The sequence below is a fragment of the Callorhinus ursinus genome, unplaced genomic scaffold (assembly GCF_003265705.2).
Source record: "Callorhinus ursinus isolate GAN/ISIS: 27379988/994484 unplaced genomic scaffold, GSC_fseal_2.0 scaffold6, whole genome shotgun sequence".
NCBI classification, from domain to species: Eukaryota; Metazoa; Chordata; class Mammalia; order Carnivora; family Otariidae; genus Callorhinus; species Callorhinus ursinus.
Genome location: NW_027397068.1, coordinates 13542660 through 13565502, shown reverse-complemented (window position 1 = coordinate 13565502; position 22843 = coordinate 13542660). Strand labels below are relative to the sequence as shown.

Sequence of the window (22843 nt, the reverse complement as noted above, 5' to 3'; positions counted from 1 at the left end):
TGTACTGTAGGGCCCAGTGCAGGCCACCCCTAAATGTAATCACACTAGAATATTGATTATTTTGAATTGAATGACTGGTACAAAGAAACTCAGACCCTCCTTTGTCCGCCTGAAAGCAGGAAACAAATCTCTCATATGAGAAATACTCTCCCTGTCCTAAGAAACAAAAAGACATCCTTATCACCAGATATAAGAACTTTCAAGTCGAGAAGGCTATAGGAATAAACCTTGCTACCTTTTTACTAATCTACTGACTCAGCCCAAATTCCACTTAGAATTATTTACTAATTAAAGCTCCCAAACACATGTTTTTCTTGTCCTATAAATTCCTCATAAGTCTATCATCTCTAAAATATATAGAAACTGCCTGCCTTAGTCATTTCTTTGGAGTCTCAATTTCATTATTGAGTCTTTGTGTGCACGTAATAAAACTTCGTTTTTTCTCTGTTAATCTGTCTCAGGTAAATTGAATTCTTAGTCCAGCGGGAAGAACTTGAGGGTAGAGAGAGAACGGTCCCTTTCCAACAGTCTTTAATAATTTATATAAATTTATCTCAAAAAAGAATTATAAATAGAAGGAATAAAAATTCCTAAGAATATAAAAATGTAAATAATCAAGTTAATACATACTTGTGAATGACTGAAACGTGCCTAAACATTATCTCCACCATCCTTCTTAAATAACTGCTAAAGAAGCTATCATTAACAGATATGTATCTTTCCGAGAACTTTTTTTCAACTTTCTATTCAAATGCATAAAAATAATTTATTGAAATGGCATCAGACTCCACATAATTTTTCAGCTCGTATCTTTTACCTGAAATAGACGTTGGGCAGGGATGTGCTGCGCATCAGAGGCTGCTTCGAGGAGAGCCGAATCAGCAGCGAGGTGCAGGTGCCACTGGCGTAGACCACTCTGCGGCGAGAAAGCCAGATCTTCTGGGTCTTGGGAGAAACTGCTCTTCCTAGAGGATGCCTGATCTTGCGAGATCTCGAGATGTCGGGTGTTCAGTGGGGGTTGGCAGGGCGGTCCTGGTATCCTACTTTTACTTTTTTTAACGGCTTACTCGTTTAAATAGCTGAGAACTACTGCATCACATAGATATGCCGTCATTTATTTGAGTAGTCTTTTCTTAGATGCTTAGGTTGTCTTCAGTATTCACTTTGCATAAACAATTCACTTTAACCATTTTGCACAAATTCTTAACAGTGTAATATTAATTCATACGTATGCTATTTAAATTGTGATGCTTTTTGCTTATTGTCCACCAGTTCTCATACCCGCCAAAGGGATTGGAATGTATCCTTTTTCATGGAGTCATCATATTTAGTTTTTGAGTGCAATCTATGCACTTACCAGTTGGCGGGGCGGGGAGGTGGGGGGAGATGATGACTCTAAGAAAAGAGTCTTCACCCAGCCCCTGGGATGGGTGGGAAGGAGAACTTATTTTAAACTCCTTCCTACTCTCTCATTACATCTACTATGGTGACAGAGAGAAAATAAGAAAACAATTTGGCCCTAACAAAATAATTGCCTAAGTTTCAATGCTTAGAAGGGTCCCTTTTCCAAAAGGTGTGAGAAGATTCATTCTTTGAAAAATCGTGTCACCAATTCTTTCAAGTATGTATTCTACTTATTCTGTGTTATACATTTCATAATTCTTCCCAACTCAGTGTGTTTCAGTAAAATTTACAGAAACTGCCTCTGATATCAGTAATTATGCATTAAAAAAGATTGTAGTCAATTGCTACTGGTTGGAAACCATTTATATTTATAATATATTTTCCTATATTCCCATATAACCAGTTATTTATTAGGGATGTGTGAATGGTGACTTCTTCAGTTGATTTGTTCATTTTAATTATGTATAAATAATTTAGCTTGCAGACTTCCAAATAGACACAGCCAGTCCTCCTTTTCTGTGTATTCAATTTTCATATTAGCCAAAGCTGTAAACTTTGCACTGATACTCTTAAAATTCATTTTGTATTTAAAATGTAGTATTTTTAGTTCATCAGCTAAGGAAGGATTTCAAAATATTACATCAGGGCATATCACACAGTGCCTTCCATAGTGTTTCTTCTCCCTGATGACTTAATATTATGTGACATGTCCCCCACTCCCAACTTCTCTCTGGACTTTCCCAAGATTCTTTGGCACTATGATATGTGGATTTCCAATCTTACCTCTCTGAACCCTCTATTTCCCCTTTCATTGTGTGTGGCCATTCTCAAGTTTCAAGAGGTCTGTACTTTTTTTTTTTTCTATGAAATCTTTCCCTTAGGGGGAATGTATTTACAACTTCAAAATATCAGTTTCCTAGGGAGTATTTCAAATATATACTTGGCATGATTTCCCATTTTAAAATGTAGCAGAAGACATCCAGCTGCCTACAGGTAATTCCTTTTCAATATCTTATTCTGTCACCTCCAAGAAACTCACCCAGATCTGAATACAACATTCTTCTAAACCAACTTCACTTCTTTCCTTTTTTGTTTTCCGTGAATAGCACAGCATTTCGTACTCTTTATAATATCCTCTGTACTTTCCTTTCTCTTTCTTTCTTTCTTTCTTTTTCTTTCTTTCTTTCTTTCTTTCTTTCTTTCTTTCTTTCTTTCTTTCTTTCTTTCTTTCTTTCTTCTTTCTTCTCTCTTTCTTACTTTCCCTTTCATTTTACTTTTTCTGCCATCACTCTGCCATAGCAGGATCTGTAATCAAATGTACTATCTGATCTCTAAGTGCACATCTTTACCAATTTTATCTATACTACATAAGCTGCTTCCCCATCTGCTCTCTCCCCACTCAAATCCCATTGTAGACAGCCTTGCTTCACCCACACATTCTCCATGAAATGCTCGTTCACACTGATCCCTTCCTTCTCTCAACTCTAGTAGTCATCTGTACAACAGATAGGTCTTTCATGATCTACTACATCTTCTGGCTCTTACAGCCACGGAAGCATGTGGGGGCAGTTTCTCACAATCCAAATTCACTTATTTTCAGAGCTGTTTGACTGCCTGCCTCTTTAAGTAGAAGCCAAAGAGGCTATGAGCACCTTGCTCATTTTCAATATATTGATACCATCAGCCTCTCAGGCCAGTGATCCTAAACCCGAGAAAGAAGTATTTGACGTTATGTTTTTACCCACCATCTTCCAATAAGCGGAATTATCAATGCTGTTTCACTGCAGTAATTTGCTTGCTTGAACTTAATTCCTAAGTGACTATTTTTAAAAATACTCTTGAAAGGCTGAATATGCAAATGGACATTGGTCAGATGTCATATATGACAATAGAACCCTGACCCAGAACCTTTGCAGGAACCAGTGCAGAAAACTAATCACAGCCTCTGCAGCAATTGGCCGAAAACACACGAGTTGTTCAGTGACGGCCAACTTCCCTACTTTTTTTTGCCCCTGCTTTTGACCCAGGAGGAAGCAGAGAAAGCCAAATGTTCTCCTAGTCCATCACATAGGATGCACCACATCTAGTTAGCCCACCTCCAGCTTTCCCGTGCCCATGTCCTCCAACCGGAGCACACCCGAAGCCATTCCTGCCCCCTTGACTCTAAAGATTTCCACCTCATTGCCTGCCATGGTGTCTCTGCCAAACTCAAATCATGGTGACTGACTCCCTTGCTATAGTAAGCTTTGAATAAACAGCTTCTGTTTGTTCTCATTTGGATGGTCTTTATTTATTTCCACACTCTTAAATAATTTGTTTTGACCTTGATTCAAGCATAATTGAAATCACTTGCAAGTGATGGCATCTTCATCTGTATGTGCCTCATGCAGAGAAAGTTTGAATCATTGCAGTTATCAGTGTTTATTTGTTGGGTAGTGATATGCGCTGGCTGTTAGGATACTGCTTTCTGTCCCTTAATCACACTGTGTATAGAGCAGCCATTATTATGGATGCAACTGTATTTGCAGGTCATGAGTATTATATATGGAAAAATTATTAAGCCTAAATGCAGTACTTTAGATCAGGAAGGGGAGAAAGGACCCAGATGCCCAGATCACTACCTGGAAGTGTAACAATATCATCTCATTATCAGTCCTTGTCTTTGAAGGTTTCCCGAATTTTCCAGGTGCCAAGGCTGGAAACACACACTTTTTCCTCCTAAATGTTCAATTTTGAAATCACAGAACCACTCCAGGCCTGGGGAAAGCTGCAATCAATACCCTTTTTAATCTGCACTTTCAGTGAACACAATTTAGCAAGGGTATACAAGTAAAGCATTTTCTGATCCAAAAACAATAGGAACACAGAGCTATAACGCTGTATCTATGTCTCCGCTGATATCCTGAAAGAGCAATTTAATTTTGCAGCCAGCCATGTGTAATTCGAGTGTGACACATTAACAAATGGATGGCTGGTCCATCTTCCTGGCTTCCTGTCAGGATCTGGCTCTCTTGATGCCTTTGGGCATGTCAGTGGGAGCTTCAGCCCATTCAGAGCTGCATCTGAAGGAATTAGGGGACATAAATGTGAACTGATGAGGACAGCGGCTGTGAGGCAGGAAAATTAATAGTCTCATAGAAAACAATATGCAATGTAGTAACAAATCAGGGGAAATTGACATTTTACTTAGTTCCTTGGAACTATTTTAAATACAATATAGAGAATTTAAATTATTGTTGGGTTTATTGAACCTATTTAACATCTGCCAGAATTTAAAAATAAGTAAATCAAATGGAATGCTAAACTGTAATTGGATTTCTATTGTATGTCTTCTGTATAACATTGGGTTGCCCTGGGAATATTAGACCTGATGTAATTAACCTGAGCTTGTCCTAAATGTCTTCCAGAGAGAAGCTGGAGGGAGAGTGGTGAAAAATGTCTCAGTAAGGTTGATTAGGATATACTCTGGCATACAATCTTTCCTCAAAGTAAAAATTCATTTTAACCAGGATTCCAAGCAGGATATGACTCTTCCTACCAGAATCCAGTTTTACAGGTCTCTCCCAGCCTCACCTTGACCACTTGCAAAAAGCAACAATTCAGCAGGAATTTCTTGGGTTGAAAAAGAGAAAAGAGAGATGAGAACCAAGACTACAACAAAACCTACCCCTGGTTATACTGGCCAAAGTTATCGCTAGAGTCATCTATTTTTATTAGAATCACATGTTTATAATCTACTGGTTATTTTTTATAATGTGCATAATAAACCGAATGCACCTCTTTTTATAGGCTGCTGGCCTATCATTTCTAACAAATTTTTTAAAATAGTTTTTAGTTATTTTAAGAATAGCTCTTCAGATATTGCTAAATACAGAAGTAGAGAGCAGCTACAACTTCACTTTATTATCTGCAAGATTTCCTGATGAGAATTAGGTGAAACCAAAGTTTTTACAAAGTTGTGTTCTGGAGAAATTTTTCTCTATTTGAATATGCTGTCAATGGCAACTGGATCACACACTAACTTTGTATTGCCAACACCCTGTCTTAATCATCATTGAATTTTTGGTGCATAGGGTAGTTTCTGACGTATGACAGACCCCCAGAAAAGATATGGTTAATGAAACTCATAAAAAGCAATACAAAATGACTGAATATATGAACTTCAGCAAAAATCTTTTAAAAATTACATTGGAAAGGGTATAACCTACAGCAGTTACTTAAAACAGTAGGTAAATGAATGCATGGGTGGACTAAATTTTATCATATATATATATATTATACGAACATTTAAAAAAAAAAGGTGAAGTAGATTCAGGTTTGAAATTTTGATGACATAAAACGACCATATACTTGTCATTACTATTTAAGGGCCTCTGAATGAAGAATCTTCTAAGAACATCAAATAACTTAGTCCTCTGACAGTTAAACTAAACTGTCAGTTTTAGCTGGAAAAGTAGGCCTTAGCTAAAAGCACCAGCTTCGAGGTGGAGCAAGATGGCAGAGGAGTGGGAGACCTGGATTTCGTCTGGTCTCAGGAATTCAGCTGAATGGGGATCAAACCTTTCCGAACACCTACGAACTCAACAGGAGATCGAAGAAGAGAGTAGCAACAACTCTGAACAGAGAAGCGACCACTTACTGGAAGGTAGGACGTGCGGAGAAGTGAATCCGAGGCGATATTCGGGAGGATAGACGGCGGGGGAGGGGGCCTCCGTCGGCCGCTTCTGGCAAGTGATAGAGCCGGGGAGCACAAAATCGGAACTTTTAGAAGTCGGCTCCGCGGAGGGATGTCGCTCCAGTGGCTAAGCTGGGGGTGGAACCCTCGCGGGACAGTGTGGTCTCAGGACCCTCGGGGTCACAGAAAGACGGGGGGTGCCTGAGTGCAGCAGAGCTCCCAGGTATCAGAGTGGGGAAGCCGGCTGCAGAGACGGAGCCGAGGCGCGGGCTCTCAGCTCGGGGTTGCCATAAACTGTGACCCGCAGCCCAGGTGGGCCACTGCTCCTCCAGCAGGGACCCAACAAGCGGCAGAGCCGGGGAGACTCCCCTTCCTCCCCCGGGAGGAGCAGCGCGGGAGCACACCGCAGGGATCTGCTGGGTATGGAGACTCCACCCAGGTTGGGTGCCAGAGATAGAAACGCTCGGTCACAGGCCAGGTGAGCACGGAGTGTGGCCGGAGACCGGGGACACGGGAGTGACTGCTTTTCTCTGCGGGCGCACTGAGGAGCAGGGCCCCCAGTTCTCAGCTCCTCCGGGCGGAGTTTGGGAGGCCACCATTTTCACTCTGGTCCTCCAAAGCTGTGCCGAGAGCTTGCAGGGAACAAAAGCTCCTGAGAGCAAACCCGAGCAGATTACTTAGCCCGGACCCACAAGGGTGGGGCAATTCCACCTCTGGCAAAGACATTTGGGAACCATGGCAACAGGCCCCTCCCCCAGAAGATCAGCATGAACAGCCAGCAAGCCAAGACCAAGTTTACCGATCAAGGAGAATGAGAGAACTCCAGCGCTAGGGGAATACTGCACATTGAATTCATGGCTTTTTTACCATGATTCATTAGTTTTTCAAAGTTAATTTTTTAACTGTTTTTTTTTAATTTTTTCCCTTTTTCAACCAACATTTTATCAATCCCTTTTTTAAAAAAACATTTTTTATTTTTCATTTTTAGAATCATATTTTATCCCTTCATAGTAGTTACCCTTATTTTTGGCATATATATATAAGTTGTTCTCTCTTTAAAATTTTGAGATACAATTTCTTCTGTATTCAACAACTTCTTATCTTATCAATTCCTTTTATAAAATCTTTTATAATTTTCATCTTTACAGTCATCTTCCATCCCTTCAATGTATCAACCCTTATTTTGTACATATTTTAGTCTTTCTTCCTTTAAAATTTTAGGAGGCACTTTCTTCTAACAGACCAAAATACGCCCAAAATCTAGTGTGTGGCACTGATCTATGCACTAGCCTGATCATATCTGATCATATTCTGTTTTTTTGTTTGTTTTGTTCTATTTTGTTTGTTTTTATCTTTTTCTTTTTCTTTTTTTTTTCTCTAACTTTTTTCTCTCTTTCCCTTTCTTTTTCCCTGGTTTCAGGTCTTTTCTGATTTGTATAGAGTATATTTGCTGGGGACGTTGTTAACCTGTTAGCATTTTGTTCTCTCATTCATCTATTCTCCTCTGGACAAAATGACAAGATGAAAGAAACCACCTCAACAAAAAGAACAAGAGGTAGTACCGTCTGCCAGGGATCTACTCAATAAGGACATCAGTACGTCGGACCTAGAGTTCAGAATCATGACTTTAAAGATACTAGCTGGGCTTGAAAAAAGCATGGAAGTTATTAGAGAAACCCTTTCTAGAGAAATAAAAGAACTAAAATCTAACCAAGTCGAAATCAAAAAGGCTATTAATGAGGTGCAATCTAAAATGGGGGCACTAACTGCTAGGACAAATGAGGCAGAAGAGAGAATCAGCAATATAGAAGACCAAATGATGGAAAATAAGGAGGCTGAGAAAAAGAGAGAGAAACAACTACAGGATCACGAGGGCAGAATTCGAGAGATAAGCGATACGATAAGACGAAACAACATTAGAATAATTGGGATCCCAGAAGAAGAAGAAAGAGAGAGAGGGGCAAAAGGTATATTGGAGCAAATTATAGCAGAGAACTTCCCTAATTTGGGGAAGGAAACAGGCATCAAAATCCAGGAGGCACAGAGAACCCCTCTCAATATCAATAAAAATAGGTCAACACCCCGACATCTAATAGTAAATCTTATGAGTCTCAGAGACAAAGAGAAAATCCTGAAAGCAGCTCGGGAGAAGAGATATGTAACCTACAATGGTAGAAACATTAGATTGGCAACCGACATATCCATAGAGACCTGGCAGGCAAGAAAGGACTGGCATGATATCTTCAGAGGATTAATGAGAAAAATATGCAGCCAAGAATACTATATCCAGCTAGGCTGTCATTGAAAATAGAAGGAGAGATAAAAAGCTTCCAGGACAAACAAAAATTAAAGGAATTTGCAAACACAAAACCAGCCCTACAAGAAATATTGAAAGGGGTCCTCTAAGCAAAGAGAGAGCCTAAAAGCAGCATAGATCAGAAAGGAACACAGACAGTATACAGTAATAGTCACGTTACAGGCAATACAATGGCACTAAATTCATATCTTTCAATAGTCACCCTGAATGTAAATGGGCTAAATGCCCCAATCAAAAGACACAGGCTATCAGATTGGATTAAAAAACAAGACCCATCAATATGCTGTCTGCAAGAGACTCATTTTAGACCCAAAGACACCCTCAGATTGAAAGTGAGGGGGTGGAAAACCATTTACCATGCTCATGGACACCAAAAGAAGGCTGGGATGGCAATCCTTATATCAGACAAATTAGATTTTAAAACAAAGACTGTAATAAGAGATGAAGAAGGACACTATATCCTACTTAAAGGGTCTATCCAACAAGAAGATCTAACAATTGTAAATATCTATGCCCCTAACGTGGGAGCAGCCAATTATATAAGGCAATTAATAACAAAAGCAAAGAAACACATTGACAACAATACAATAATAGTGGGGGACTTTAACACCCCCCTGACTGAAATGGACAGATCATCTAAGCAAAAGATCAACAAGGATATAAAGACTTTAAATGAAACACTGGAACAAATGGACTTCACAGCCATATTCAGAACATTCCATCCCAAAGCAATGGAATACACATTCTTCTCTAGTGCCCATGGAACATTCTCCAGAATAGATCACATCCTAGGTCACAAATCAGGTCTCAACCGGTACCAAAAGATTGGGATTATTCCCTGCATATTTTCAGACCACAATGCTTTGAAACTAGAACTCAATCACAAGAGGAAAGTTGGAAAGAACTCAAATACATGGAGGCTAAAGAGCATCCTACTAAAGAATGAATGGGTCAACCAGGAAATTAAAGAAGAATTTAAAAAATTCATGGAAACTAATGAAAATGAAAACATAACTGTTCAAAATCTTTGGGATACAGCAAAGGCAGTCCTGAGAGGAAAGTATATAGCAATACAACAAGCCTTTCTCAAGAAACAAGAAAGGTCTCAAATACACAACCTAACCCTACACCTAAAGAGCTAGAGAAAAAACAGCAAATAAAGCCTAAACCCAGCAGGAGAAGAGAAATAATAAAGATCAGAGCAGAAATCAATGAAATAGAAACCAAAAGAACAGTAGAACAGATCAACGAAACTAGGAGCTGGTTCTTTGAAAGAATAAACAAGATTGATAAACCCCTGGCCAGACTTATCCAAAAGAAAAGAGAAATGACCCAAATCAACAAAATCATGAATGAAAGAGGAGAGATCACAACCAACACCAAAGAAATACAAACAATTATAAGAACATATTATGAGCAACTCTATGCCAGCAAATTAGATAACCTCGAAGAAATGGGTGCATTCCTAGAGATGTATCAACTACCAAAATTGAACCAGGAAGAAATAGAAAACCTGAACACACCTATATCCACTAAGGAAATTGAAGCAGTCATCAAAAATTTCCCAACAAACAAAAGCCCAGGGCCAGATGGCTTCCCAGGGGAATTCTATCAGACATTTAAAGAAGAATTAATACCTATTCTCCTGAAACTGTTCCAAAAAATAGAAATGGAAGGAAAACTTCCAAACTCGTTTTATGAGGCCACCATTACCTTGATCCCAAAACCAGACAAAGACCCCATCAAAAAGGAGAATTACAGACCAATATCCTTGATGAACAAAGTTGCAAAAATTCTCACCAAAATACTAGCCAATAGGATCCAACAGTACATTAAAAGGATTATTCACCACGACCAAGTGGGATTTATCCCTGGGTTGCAAGGTTGGTTCAACATCTGCAAATCAATCAACGTGATACAATACATTAACAAAAGAAAAACAAGAATCATATGATCCTCTCAATAGATGCAGAAAAAGCATTTGACAAAGTACAGCATCCTTTCTTGGTCAAAACTCTTCATAGTATGGGGATAGAGGTTACATACCTCAATATCATAAAAGCTATCTATGAAAAACCTACAGCAAATACCATTCTCAATGGGGAAAAGCTGAGAGCCTTTCCCCTAAGGTCAGGTACGCAGCAGGGATGTCCACTATCACCACTGCTATTCAACATAGTATTAGAAGTCCTGGCCACAGCAATCAGACAACAAAAAGAAATCAAAGGCATCCAAATCAGCAAAGAGGAAGTCAAACTCTCACTCTTTCCAGATGATATGATACTGTATGTGGAAAACCCAAAGGACTCCACCCCAAAACTGCTAGAACTCATACAGGAATTCAGTAAAGTAGCAGGATATAAAATCAATGCACAGAAATCAGTGGCATTCCTATACACCAACAAGACAGAAGAGAGACAAATCAAGGAGTCGATCCCATTTACAATTGCACCCAAAACCATAAGATTCCTAGGAATAAATCTAACAAAAGAGGCAAAGGATCTGTACTCAGAAAATTATAAAATACTCATTAAAGAAATTAAAGAAGACACAAAGAAATGGAAAAATGTTCCATGCTCATGGATTGGAAGAACAAACATTGTGAAGATGTCAATGCTACCTAGAGCAATCTACATATTCAATGCAATCCCCATCAAAATACCATCCACTTTTTTCAAAGAAATGGAACAAATAATCCTAAAATTTGTATGGAACCAGAAGAGACCCCGAATAGCCAGAGGAATATTGAAAAAGAAAAGCAAAGCTGGCAGCATCACAATTCCGGACTTCCAGCTCTATTACAAAGTTGTCATCATCAAGACAGTATGGTCCTGGCAGAAAAACAGACACATAGATCAATGGAACAGAATAGAGAGCCCAGAAATGGACCCTCAACTCTATGGTCAACTAATCTTTGACAAAGCAGGAAAGAATGTCCAATGGAAAAAAAGACAGTCTCTTCAACAAATGGTGTTGGGAACATGGACAGCCACGTGGAGAAGAATGAAATTGTACCATTTACTTACACCACACAAAAAAATAGACTCCAAATGGTTGAAAGACCTCAATGTAAGACAGGAGTCCATCAAAATCCTAAAGAAGAACACCAGCAGCAACCTCTTTGACCTCAGCCATAACAACTTCTTCCTAGAAACATCGCCAAAGGCAAGGGAAGCAAGGGCGAAAATGAACTATTGCTACTTTATCAAGAAAAAAGCTTTTGCACAGCAAAAGAAACAGTCCACAAAACCAAAAACCAACCGAGAGAATGGGAGAAAACATTTGCAAATGACATATCAGATAAAGGGCTAGTATCCAAAAATCTGTAAAGAACTTATCAAACTCAACACCCAAAGAACAAATAATCCAATCTAGAAAAGGGGAGACAACATGAACAGACATTTTTCCAAAGAAGACATCCAAATGGCCAACAGACACATGAAAAAGTGCTCAACATCACTCGGCATCAGGGAAATCCAAATCAAAACCTCAATGAAATACCACCTCACACCAGTCAGAATGGCTAAAATTAACAAGTCAGGAAACGACAGATGTTGGCGGGGATGGAGAGAAAGGGGAACCCCCCTACACTGTTGGTGGGAATGCAAGCTGGCACAACCACTCTGGAAAACAGTATGGAGGTTCCTCAAGCAGTTGAAATTAGAGCTACCATACGATCCAGCCATTGCACTACTGGGTATTTACCCCAAAGATACAAATGTAGGAATCCGAAGGGGTACGTGCACCCTAATGTTTATAGCAGCAATGTCCACAATAGGCAAACTATGGAAAGAGCCAAGATGTCCATCGACAGATGAATGGATCAAGAATAAGTGGTATATACACACAATGGAATATTATGCAGCCACCAAAAGGAATGAGAGCTTGCCATTTGCAACAACACGGATGGAACTGGAGGGTGTTATGCTGAGTGAAATAAGTCAATCAGAGAAAGACATGTATCATATGACCTCACTGATATGAGGAATTCTTAATCTCAGAAAACAAACTGAGGGTTGCTGAAGTGGTGGGGGGTGGGAGGGATGGGGTGGCTGGGTGATAGACATTGGGGAAGGTATGTGCTATGGTGAGCGCTGTGAATTGTGCAAGAGTGTTGAATCACAGATCTGTACTTCTGAAACAAATAATGCAATATATGTTAAGAAGAAAAAAAAAAGAAGAAGATAGCAGGAGGGGAAGAATGAAGGGGAGTAAGTCGGAGGGGGAGATGGACCATGAGAGACAATGGACTCTGAAAAACAAACTGAGAGTTCTAGAGGGGGGGGGATGGGTTAGCCTGGTGATGGGTATTAAAGAGGGATTCTGCGTGGAGCACTGGGCGTTATGCACAAACAATGAATCATGGAACACTACATCAAAAACTAATGATGTAATGTATGGTGATTAACATAACAATAAAAAATTTAAAAAAAATAAAAGCACCAGCTTCAAACAACTTTTAAATTGGTAGGTATAGATTTTTTGTTTTGTTTTGTTTTTTGTTTTTTCCCTAATTAAGCAACCAAAGTAGAGGCCCAAGCCAATTGTTAAGAAAATTTAGCTGGAAAAATAAATTTCATCTGAGGAATTTTTAAAATGCAGATTTCCAGGGATCTTTCCAAGTTCATTCTGCTTTAGTGGGTCCAGATGAGGCCAAGAAGCTGAGTTATTAACATCTCTGGTGGTTTTGATGTAGGTATCTATGATTTCACTCTGAGAAACACTGATCCAAGCAGATTTAAGTTATATTTATTAGACTAAACCTGCAGCCCAGAAAATTACATTAACATGTCTGCAGAAGAAGTAAAACAAGACAGTGACAAAAGGTAGCATAGCCTGGTGGTAAAGGGGAAAAAGATGCAAAAATGGATGTGCTCATAGGACTGCCCTAGGGAGATACAGTGGTCCAAAGTAGGTATAGGAATTAGACAAAATTGGTCTTTAGTGTGTCTGGCCCCATTGTCAAAAACTAGTCAAATGAAAGGACTCTCCTTCAATTACCTAATTACAATGTTGTCTGCCTTCCTTTTTGGGGGTGATCTGGTATTTACAAACCTTTTTCAATATTATAAATTGGCTTTATATTTAACTATACTCACCTTCACTACATGAAGATGATGGCTTTATTTCTCTATTGTAAAAGAACAAATAAATTGCCATTCTGGAATCTTGATTTTATACATGTGTGATTACTAAAAGCCTGAATATTCCTGGACTTTAATATGCTTTGCTTTGAGATATATATTCAATATTAAACAGAATCCCCATATGAAGCATAGCCAAAACTTTGAACCTCCTCTTTCATTCTCAGAGATCTACGGGGCCATTGGACCACCCCCATTATTACTGCTGCTTCACTGACGTGACCTTGCAGAGCTGTATTTTTTCCCCCCTTGGACAGGGAACTTTTCCTTCATTCTCTGTAAAAAATTTGAGATAATGTTATAAAATATAAATCAGATTTTTTTTAAAAATCTCAAAAAATTAAAAAAAACAAGGACTGGATCAACACACAACTAATTTTTTTTTAATTTTTTATTGTTATGTTAATCACCATATATTACATCATAAGTTTTTGATGCAGTGTTCCATGATTCATTGTTTGTTCATAACACCCAGTGCACCATGCAAAACGTGCCCTCCTCAATACCCATCACCAGGCTAACCCATCCCCCCACCCCCAACACACAACTAATTTCACAATAAAATATAACTGATTTGTTTTCCTCTTGCAATGCTCCCCAGTTTTAATGTTCATATGAATCACTTGTGGATCTTCTATTATGCAGCTTTAGAGTGATGAAGGTTCCAGGCCTGAGATTCTGCATTTAGAAGAAGACATTATTACATGGTGAACCTCAATTCTGAGTAGCAAGGGTCCAGGATAACTTCTCTCTTTTTCTCTACTCTTTATCTCTTATCTCTGTGTCTGTCTTCTTCTCTTCATATACTACAAAGAGAGAATCGGAAGTTACTTCTCCTGCTTCTCTAAGCACTGGCTTCTAAGCTTTTTGTCCTCAGCACATTTTTTTCTCCTGATAATTTGCTGCATAGGGAAATACGGCCTTAGCCTTGCAACAGTCCAATGATATTAAAACGAATTATAATAAGCTTAGTATTCATACAAGAAAGACGAACACACAATAGCAGTGGCCGTGTTCCCATTTACAAGCACTGAAAGGCCTGGGTATTTGGGATTTCTAGCCACGTGCTGCTCTGAGCTCATTTTTCCTTTTCTACTCCTCATTTTTAGTAAATTCCTATTTAAAGTCTTTCAACTAAAGTATGACTTGATGAGGTTCAACTCCAGCTATCATTTTCTGTATATCAAATATGTAGAGGGTATTTGCCAGAAGTTTATAACTATGAAGGAACAACGTGGTTCACAGTTACCCAAATAAGTTAACAAAAACTTTTCCAAACTAAGTAATTTTACTTCATGCTTTTGTCTTTCTGAGAAATTTTAAGTTATTTCAGATTATTTATAGAAAATCTGGAAAAAAGATTGTTTCTGTGGTTAGAATATCAAAACCCTAATTCATATTAGCTGCATAAAGAAGCCCATTATGGTTTTGGGGTAGGTCAAAAAGCCAAGAACACCCTTCCTCCTTCATCACTTCCTAACCTCAAACAGAAGATCAAAGATTGACCCCCAGGAAATGAAGAAAGAAAGATGGAGATGATAATTCAAGACAGGTTCTTCAGTAAGTGAAAAAAATGAAAGTCTGAATCCAGTCAATGTTTTAGTGTATTAATTGCTTTGTTTCCCTGTCAAGAGGTTCCAAAGCTTGAAAAATGAAATAATGAAGTTTACCCTTGAACCTGGGTAGACACACTTTCATAAAAATCTGGATTCATGGGTATTGAAGATTATTATTATCTAATTGAATTTTCTCGCTTTTTGTAATCCAAAGCTTTGAAAGAACTTTTTAAAAGGGAGAGTTCTGAGAAAACTGCCAGAATATTCCTCTGGAAAAATACCAGCAGAACTGTCCCCTACTGCAGCTCCCTGGAACAAGCTTCCAATGGAAGAGACTAGGTCTAAGGGCAGTCCATTCGAGGGGCTCTTCTACATGAGTATACATTTTAGTTCTTGTCTAATTCTTCCTGACAGGTAAGGTGGGAGAAAGAAAGCCATACCGACTCATTTTGCTATTGAAAACCCTGTCTGGGACTCTGAGCCAGGACCTCAGGCAGAGGTTACCAGGGGTTACCTGGAAGAAGACTCAAAATGCTATACACACTTGGCTAGGTCTACTATTTCGTCATTTTAAAGCAAAGACTTTGAACTTTTGTCAGAAAACTATGAACTTATGATTAAATAACTTGGAGAAGGGGCCTGAAAAAAATAAACACAGGTCTTTTTTCTTCTTCTTCTTCTTCTTTTAATGGATGAAATGCACCAGCACATGATTTCAATAATTGCTGCTTGTCTCTTGGGAGTGTTGTGAAAGACTAGGTGAAGGATATGGGGCTCTTGCACTTCCTATAAAATAAGCAAGGTCAGATCCACTGGCCTGTAGAAAGGATCAACTTTTTCCTTTTGCATTTTTATGGGAAAATTTAAAAGGCACTCTCTCTCATCAGTTAATATATTTTCACAAACTTATGAAGTGTCGGGCATTTTAATAGATTCTTGAAAAAGAACAAAACAGTATATTCATTTTGGTCAGAATCAATGAAAGGGAGAAGCAAATAAGTAGAAAAACAGATTTTATTTTTAGATGATTTCATTGGAGGACTATATATATATTTAATTGAGAGAGAAGATTCAGAGATTCTCAGTAGTAATGACGGTGATAATGACGATAATTATTTTTATCAAGTGCTTGATATCAGTAAGACACAAAATATTTTGGGGGACTATGTAATTGAATTATTAATAAGAACAACAACAAAAACCATATCCTCATTTTATAAATAAGAAAACTAAAAAAATAAAAACAAAAAAAAATAAAACTGAGACCAGAGAGATTAGAAAATGATATTGGGAAGGCAACTGTCATTAGCTCCAAAATTAGTAGTTGACAAAATTATGAAATTATTTCACTATTTTCTCTTTTTTTTTCCCCCTTCCATTGTCCACTACTACCTACCAGTCACCTTGGGTGTTCTCTTTTTTACTGAATGCATCTCCATCTTCTTTTTTTCCAATTTCACTTGCATAGCTATACAAATGACACCATAGATCTGTTATCACCCATGACAGGAATTCTATTTGCTAGAACTGTAATACGTTCTTATAAAATTGAAATGTATAAATAAATACATTGATGTGGGCTGGGTACATTTAAAAAATCAACAAACAAGTAAATGACAAATTGCAATTCCTCAACTTTATTAATGTTTTCAGAATTTCTATATTTGATGGGATCCAGTAACACACGTAGTCTATAAAACACAGGTTATTCATGCATGTTTCTATCATATTACATGTAGGGTCCAGATTATAGATGATCACTAGGTATTTAATGACAATAGGCAATTTGCGCTTAGGATTTTCAAGAGAGAAATTCAGCATCAGGCAGTTGGAGAACCTTCAACATACCTTTCAATCCTGAATTACTCCAATTAGAAAATTCACTGTTTAGAAGTCATCTTATTCCCATTATTTTATATTTCATTTTTATTTACTAAGAACTTGGTCTCCACAGTTATATCTAATAAAGCATATGCCATATATTGTTTTGAAGCTTAAGAAAATCTTTAATATGTCACATTGAAAAATCAAGAGTGATTGTTTTTTGTTTTTCTCTTTTCTTCTAGGATTCAGTTCACAGCTATTTATTTATCATTTAAATGCATTCAACTGAAAAACGAACATTTTCCTGCTGAATATAGGAACCATCAAAGATAAAGATGGGCTGTTGTTTTTAGTGCCTGCTAACACTGGGTCTAGATTTATCTACCTTGAAAGACATGCTATTTGTCAAAAGCTTGTTTAGCATGGAAAATCCTCTATGGCCAGTATTAGTCAAGTTCAGTCATTTTTGTTCCCTGTATTGGATGTCAGGAAGAGAAAAGAAGAGAATCCTCAGTAATTCAAGCATACTATTCTTTTATCTGAAAGACAGCTTTAAAAACTTCTCATAAAAATATAATTTTATAGGCATTTATACATTAATTTGGATTAAATATCTTTTTGGTAACTAAAATATCATGAGTGTGTATGTAGTGTGTGTTTGTGCATGTTTTGGTGGGGAAAGAATCTTCAAATCTCTCTCACATTATTTAAATAGCTTGTGAAATTCCATTCTCTCCATTAAGCTTCTCCAATTGATGAGACCATTTTCTACTGCCCTGCCATGTCAGGTTGACGTTGCCCTGGCCTTTTCCCTGAAATCTTTGGAATCTATGTTCTTACTTTGCTTCCCACACACAAAAAATGCAGTTACTATTGATTCATTTTTTTCTGACTTACTTGCTTATTCATGTATTTGCTTACTTATTTATACTGTGAAATAATTTATTGTCTTTAGCATCCTTGGCTTTGGAAAATCTTGACTCAGTATAATTATATGGTCTCAGAATCGTCTTTTAATCTGGTCCAAATTTTATGAGCTATGGCAGCTTTGCTTCACAGTTTGTGGTTTAGTCTATGAGCAGTTTTCCAGCAATTCTGGAGGTGAAGTTGTCTGTCCTTGTTTCATTCTTTTATTGTTTCTTGGTATCAGGAAAGAAGAAAAAGTTTTCTAATTGTAAGAATCAAATGCCTTTGTTCTTCCCCGAGCTCGAGGTCTTCTTAACCTGCATGTAGCACATTATATTTATCTTTAGCCTATTTTCATTCACTTACATATACATGTTACAGTTTTTTCTAGTCCAGAGCTTTCAGAAGAATAGGGATAGTGTACACCTTCTATATCTCTACTGAAGTAAATAATATGTTAACAACCCAACTTTGGTCAAATGCTGTATGTTGTCCCTTTAGAAAGAATATTAGTCAAAATATAAGACTTTGAGGTTGTTAATTTCTCAAATAGGAAATGAATATAAGGAGCTGAAACAAAGGGATGATTTGTTTGACACAAAGGACAGAAACCTCAAGGACTTTTCATGTATAGTCTGTGCCAGCAAAGAGAAGAGTAAGTCTTGTCACCCATGAAAACATGTTCTAGTGAAGAGAGCAAAACCAATGTTCTAGAATTATTTAGAGAGAAAACCCCAGATAATTGTAACTCAGGGATGTCTTTATGGATACTTTTGTGTGTATGTGTGTGTGTACCCTGGTCATTTAATGAGATGAGTTTGGTTTAAGAAGTTCCATTCAAAGTCTAGAGAACTTGGGGTCAAGTAGGTTATTTTTTTTGAGTTGTCAAAAGAAAAAAGAGTGAAATCATTAATAAAGACCCTCCTGAATTTTGCCAAAACCTTATGACAACTTTCTTGGCTGATTTGGGCATTGTTAGTTAGTGAAATGTTTCCTATGGGAAACTGATACCTTTGCGGCCAGGAAATGATGATGAAGAGCAATTTAGAAGTCCTATCTCCTTCATAATGCTTTAAAATTGGAGGCTAAAACCTTCATCACTGTATGTTTTTTCATAGGTTTCTTTTATAGCACTGAAGACTCTAAAGGAAATGGAGCTGAAAGAACTATTTCCAGCCTCCCTAGAGGTACAAATCTACAAATCCCTAGGGGTCTTGATCAATCTTAGGGTATGCCAATGTACTTAAACATCCTTATCTATTTTACTTCAAGGAAAGCAAAGAAGCCCCTGAATATTTCTGAGTTGACAAGTCATCTGTCATGGGTATGATCCTGGACAAAAAAAGGAGTGATACCAACTCTGTCTCCATAAGGTTATTTTTGCTAGTTTGTTTTCAAAATATTTGAAACAAGATTTGAAAAGGAAGCTCAAAGTATGAAAAGTTGACAGATGAGATGTATTCGATGTGCTTATGGAGGTAGATGAGATCCCAGAGACTCAGCTATGAGGCTCTTTCTCCTCTCTCCAATCCCAGGTTAGCCCTGGGACAATCTCCACGAAGTCACTCCCTCAGAGTCCTAGAACTACATAAGCTGTTTTAAGCTTACTGCCTATTCAGCTGAAGCACAGCCTTACTATTCCTGATATTAGGGTAGTATAATGTGTTGAATGGCACATTACCCCCACTCCCCAAAAATGTCTACATCTTAACCCATGGGACTCGTGAATGTGACCTTATTTGGAAAAAGCATCTTTGCAGAAGTAATTAAGTTAAGGATCTCAGAGGTGAGATCTTTCCAAATTATCCAAGTGAAACGTAAATCTAATAATAAGTATCCTTATCAGGGACACACAGAGGAAAAACATACAGGGAGAAGAGAAAGCCATGTGAAGATGGAGGTAGAGACTGGAGATAAGCAGCTACAAGCCAAGGAATGCCTGGATTCAACAGAAGCTAGAAGAGGCAAGAAAGGACTCTCTCTGGAGGCTTTGGAAATAGGAGTGCAGCCCTATCGACTCCTTAATTTCAGACTTCTGGGCTCCAGAACTGTGAAAGCATAAATTTCTGCTGTTAGACATCCAGTTTGTTATAGCAGCCACAGGAAACTAATACAGGTGGTTAAATTTCTTTCTGTAAGTTGATTTACCAAAGGTTACAAGAATAGTATCTTTACTCACTGCTACATTGATTAGTGAATGCAAAAACAGAACAAAATCAGTCTTTTATGGTCATTACTAAAGACAGTATTTAACATGTTATGGAGCATCAGGGCTGGAAAGATTTATATATTCACTATTCATTCAATAATATTTGAGAGTATACTAAAGCATTCTTAAAGGAACAGAGTAGTAAATACACAAACATATAAGGTTTCTGCTCTTGTGAAATTTACATTCTAGGGATAACACTAAATAGAAGTTTTTTTCAAAATAGCACATTTGAATTTTAAAACAGATTTAAAAAATCTTTTGACATTTGACAGGTATCATTAATATGTAGTAGAGGAAATCCTTTCTAAACTAATATAATGATACCACGGTATCCTTTTCTTAGTTACAAAGGACTTTTGAAGGTGAAATCAAACTAATGTGTGCCTCTGTTTCTCAAAGTGCTCCGTGTGTGAGAAGTTGCATTATGTATTCCATTATTTTCTAATAAATTACCGTATTTTCAGAAAACCAAATGGGAAAAAAAAAGAATAAAAAGAAGCAGCTGACAATTAAATGCTAGAATAGATGAAAATAAATATTTAATTGTGTGACTAAGTATAAGGGTATGGGGTCATTAGAAAAATGTTGGATTGAGAGTTTTTCAGGGGGTATTTTAAGCTTTCATTTCCTTTTTGTTCATGCCAAGCAACCTCAGGCAATTGAGACTCGAGAGATTTTGTGGTATGAACTGTTAGGCCATAACTTAGTGAACTAAAACACAGCATATGGCAATTAGTGGCGTGTGGTTTCCTTTAAGCTATTCACTTGGCCAGTGTAACAGGAGCACCTAAATTCTTTCAGCTTATCATAATTTGGTGCAATGGAGGGGGTCCAAGGCAAAGAAGGGCATTGAAGGAAAGAAGCGTTCCAAAGGGTACAGGTACTTAGATGATGAAGGATGGCAGCAACAGCTAACTGCACAGAAACTTTACCACAAAATGGAAATTAGACAAAGAAGAGCAAGAGCCAGAAAAGATATCTGAAAGAAATAAAAGTCCTCAGGCATCAGAAACTCTTCAAAAGTTCTTTTGACCCATTACCCTTTACCATTTCAAATTTTCACTTTATGAAGTATAAAAGGTGTTTCCTGGCTTGTGTTCCTTTGGAGGGGTTGAGTAGCTGTGAATTGTTCTCCCATATTTAAATTCTAGAGGCTTCCTCCTCCTGTGTTTTTAATTGGATCATATGAACAATACCATACATCAAAAACCAGAAAGACATCTTCAAGACACTGGGACAGATTCCCCAGTGAAATAATTGCCCAAGAAGAGATCGTATCCTGCCATCTTTCACTGAAAAGTTATCTTCCTTTCATAAAATACATCACATTTTCCTCTAAAACTTTTGCAAAGGTTGGGATGTATATACTGCTTGTTCAGTTATCAGCCTAATCCTGATGATTGGATTTCTATTTCAATATTACTGATTAATCATAATAAAACATAAATCTTCAGCAAATCACATTTATGTTCTGTAAACATGATTGCTTCTATAACCAAAACTATAGTAGTTATAAAGAAATGGAAGACTAAACTCCAAATGTTTTCACTCTTCTTATTTTTTTAAAGATTTTATTTATTTATTTGACAGAGAGAGACAAAGTGAGAGAAGGAACACAAGCAGGGGGAGTGGAAGAGGGAGAAGCAGGCTCCCCACTGAGCAGGGAGCCTGATGCGGGGCATCTCAGGACCCTGGGACCATGACCGGAGCCGAAGGCAGACACCTAAGGACTGAGCCACCCAGGCACCCCGCACTCTTTCTTATTATTAATTCATGGACATAATGGGAAGAAGAAGTTATTTGTTGCCCATATGTGCTAGATACTGTGCTAAGTAATTTACATGCTTATTTCTTTTACACAGTGACCTTGCTAAGTAGATATTATTGCCTCCATTTTATAAGGAAAATCTCTCTTCCATCACCTAAAGCTGAGAGTTGTAGTGATGGACTATGTGCTCGGCATTTCCAGATATGGTTTTTCAAATCTGCATTTCTTTAATGTTAAATGTTCTGATTTTAAAGTGCTATCATGTAGTTCATTTAAAAAAAATCACATGTACAAAACAATAATAACAAAAGGCTCCGTAGGTCTGCCTTAAACACCTGAGCTTTTGAAATCATAATCATCCTTCATAAAGAACATTCTATTATTAAAAACTTCTATCACCTACTATCCACATCAAAATGAGTCAGTCTATATAGCAGAGAATGAATGGACTCTAATGGATTCTAATGGATTCATCTTATGACTGAAGAAACTGAATCCCAAGGAGGGAAAGTTACTATCCCAAGATCACACAGTAAAGAGTAAAGATGAAATTAGGACATAATTCTCTTTTGAACTCACCTGCATCTTTCTTGCACTCTACTAGGCTGCCTCAAAACCAAACCAGGTATGGAAGATGCAACATGTCACTAAGAGGTTATTTGGTTATGATTTTTCCTCAGCTATAGCTAGCCATCATTGCATAAAACTACATTTTTAAACTGAAATCTATGCACATATGAAATCCATTCATTTTGCTGCTGTTTTATTTAATAATAGGGAATGTGATACCAACACAATATATAGAAAGTGATGACAATAGCTTGATAAAATACTATATACATATATATTGCTTGTAACTTGCTGATGGCCTTATTTCATAACTTTAGTCAAAGAAATAAAATTACTTACATACCTCAAATGAAATAAACACAGAAAATCATTTATATTTTGTAGCACTCACAAAAATTTTGCCTATGGTTCCTGTTTTATTCTAGTCTTGGTTTGGGAAGCTGACTTGCATACTAATGACACAATGA

General features: G+C 37.5%; 1 long non-coding RNA gene across 2 annotated transcripts in view; it reads right to left on the bottom strand.

Moving 5' to 3' along the window:
* Positions 1–957, bottom strand: part of LOC112814578 (uncharacterized) — a 109185-nt gene extending 108228 nt beyond the window's left edge. For both annotated transcript variants that reach the window (XR_012378411.1, XR_003205808.2), the window contains exons 1-2: positions 916–957; positions 818–861 (exon numbers count right to left, since the gene is read on the bottom strand). This is a non-coding gene — a long non-coding RNA (uncharacterized lncRNA). The remainder of the gene's footprint in view (positions 1–817; positions 862–915) is intronic.
* Between the last annotated feature and the right edge of the window lie 21886 nt (positions 958–22843).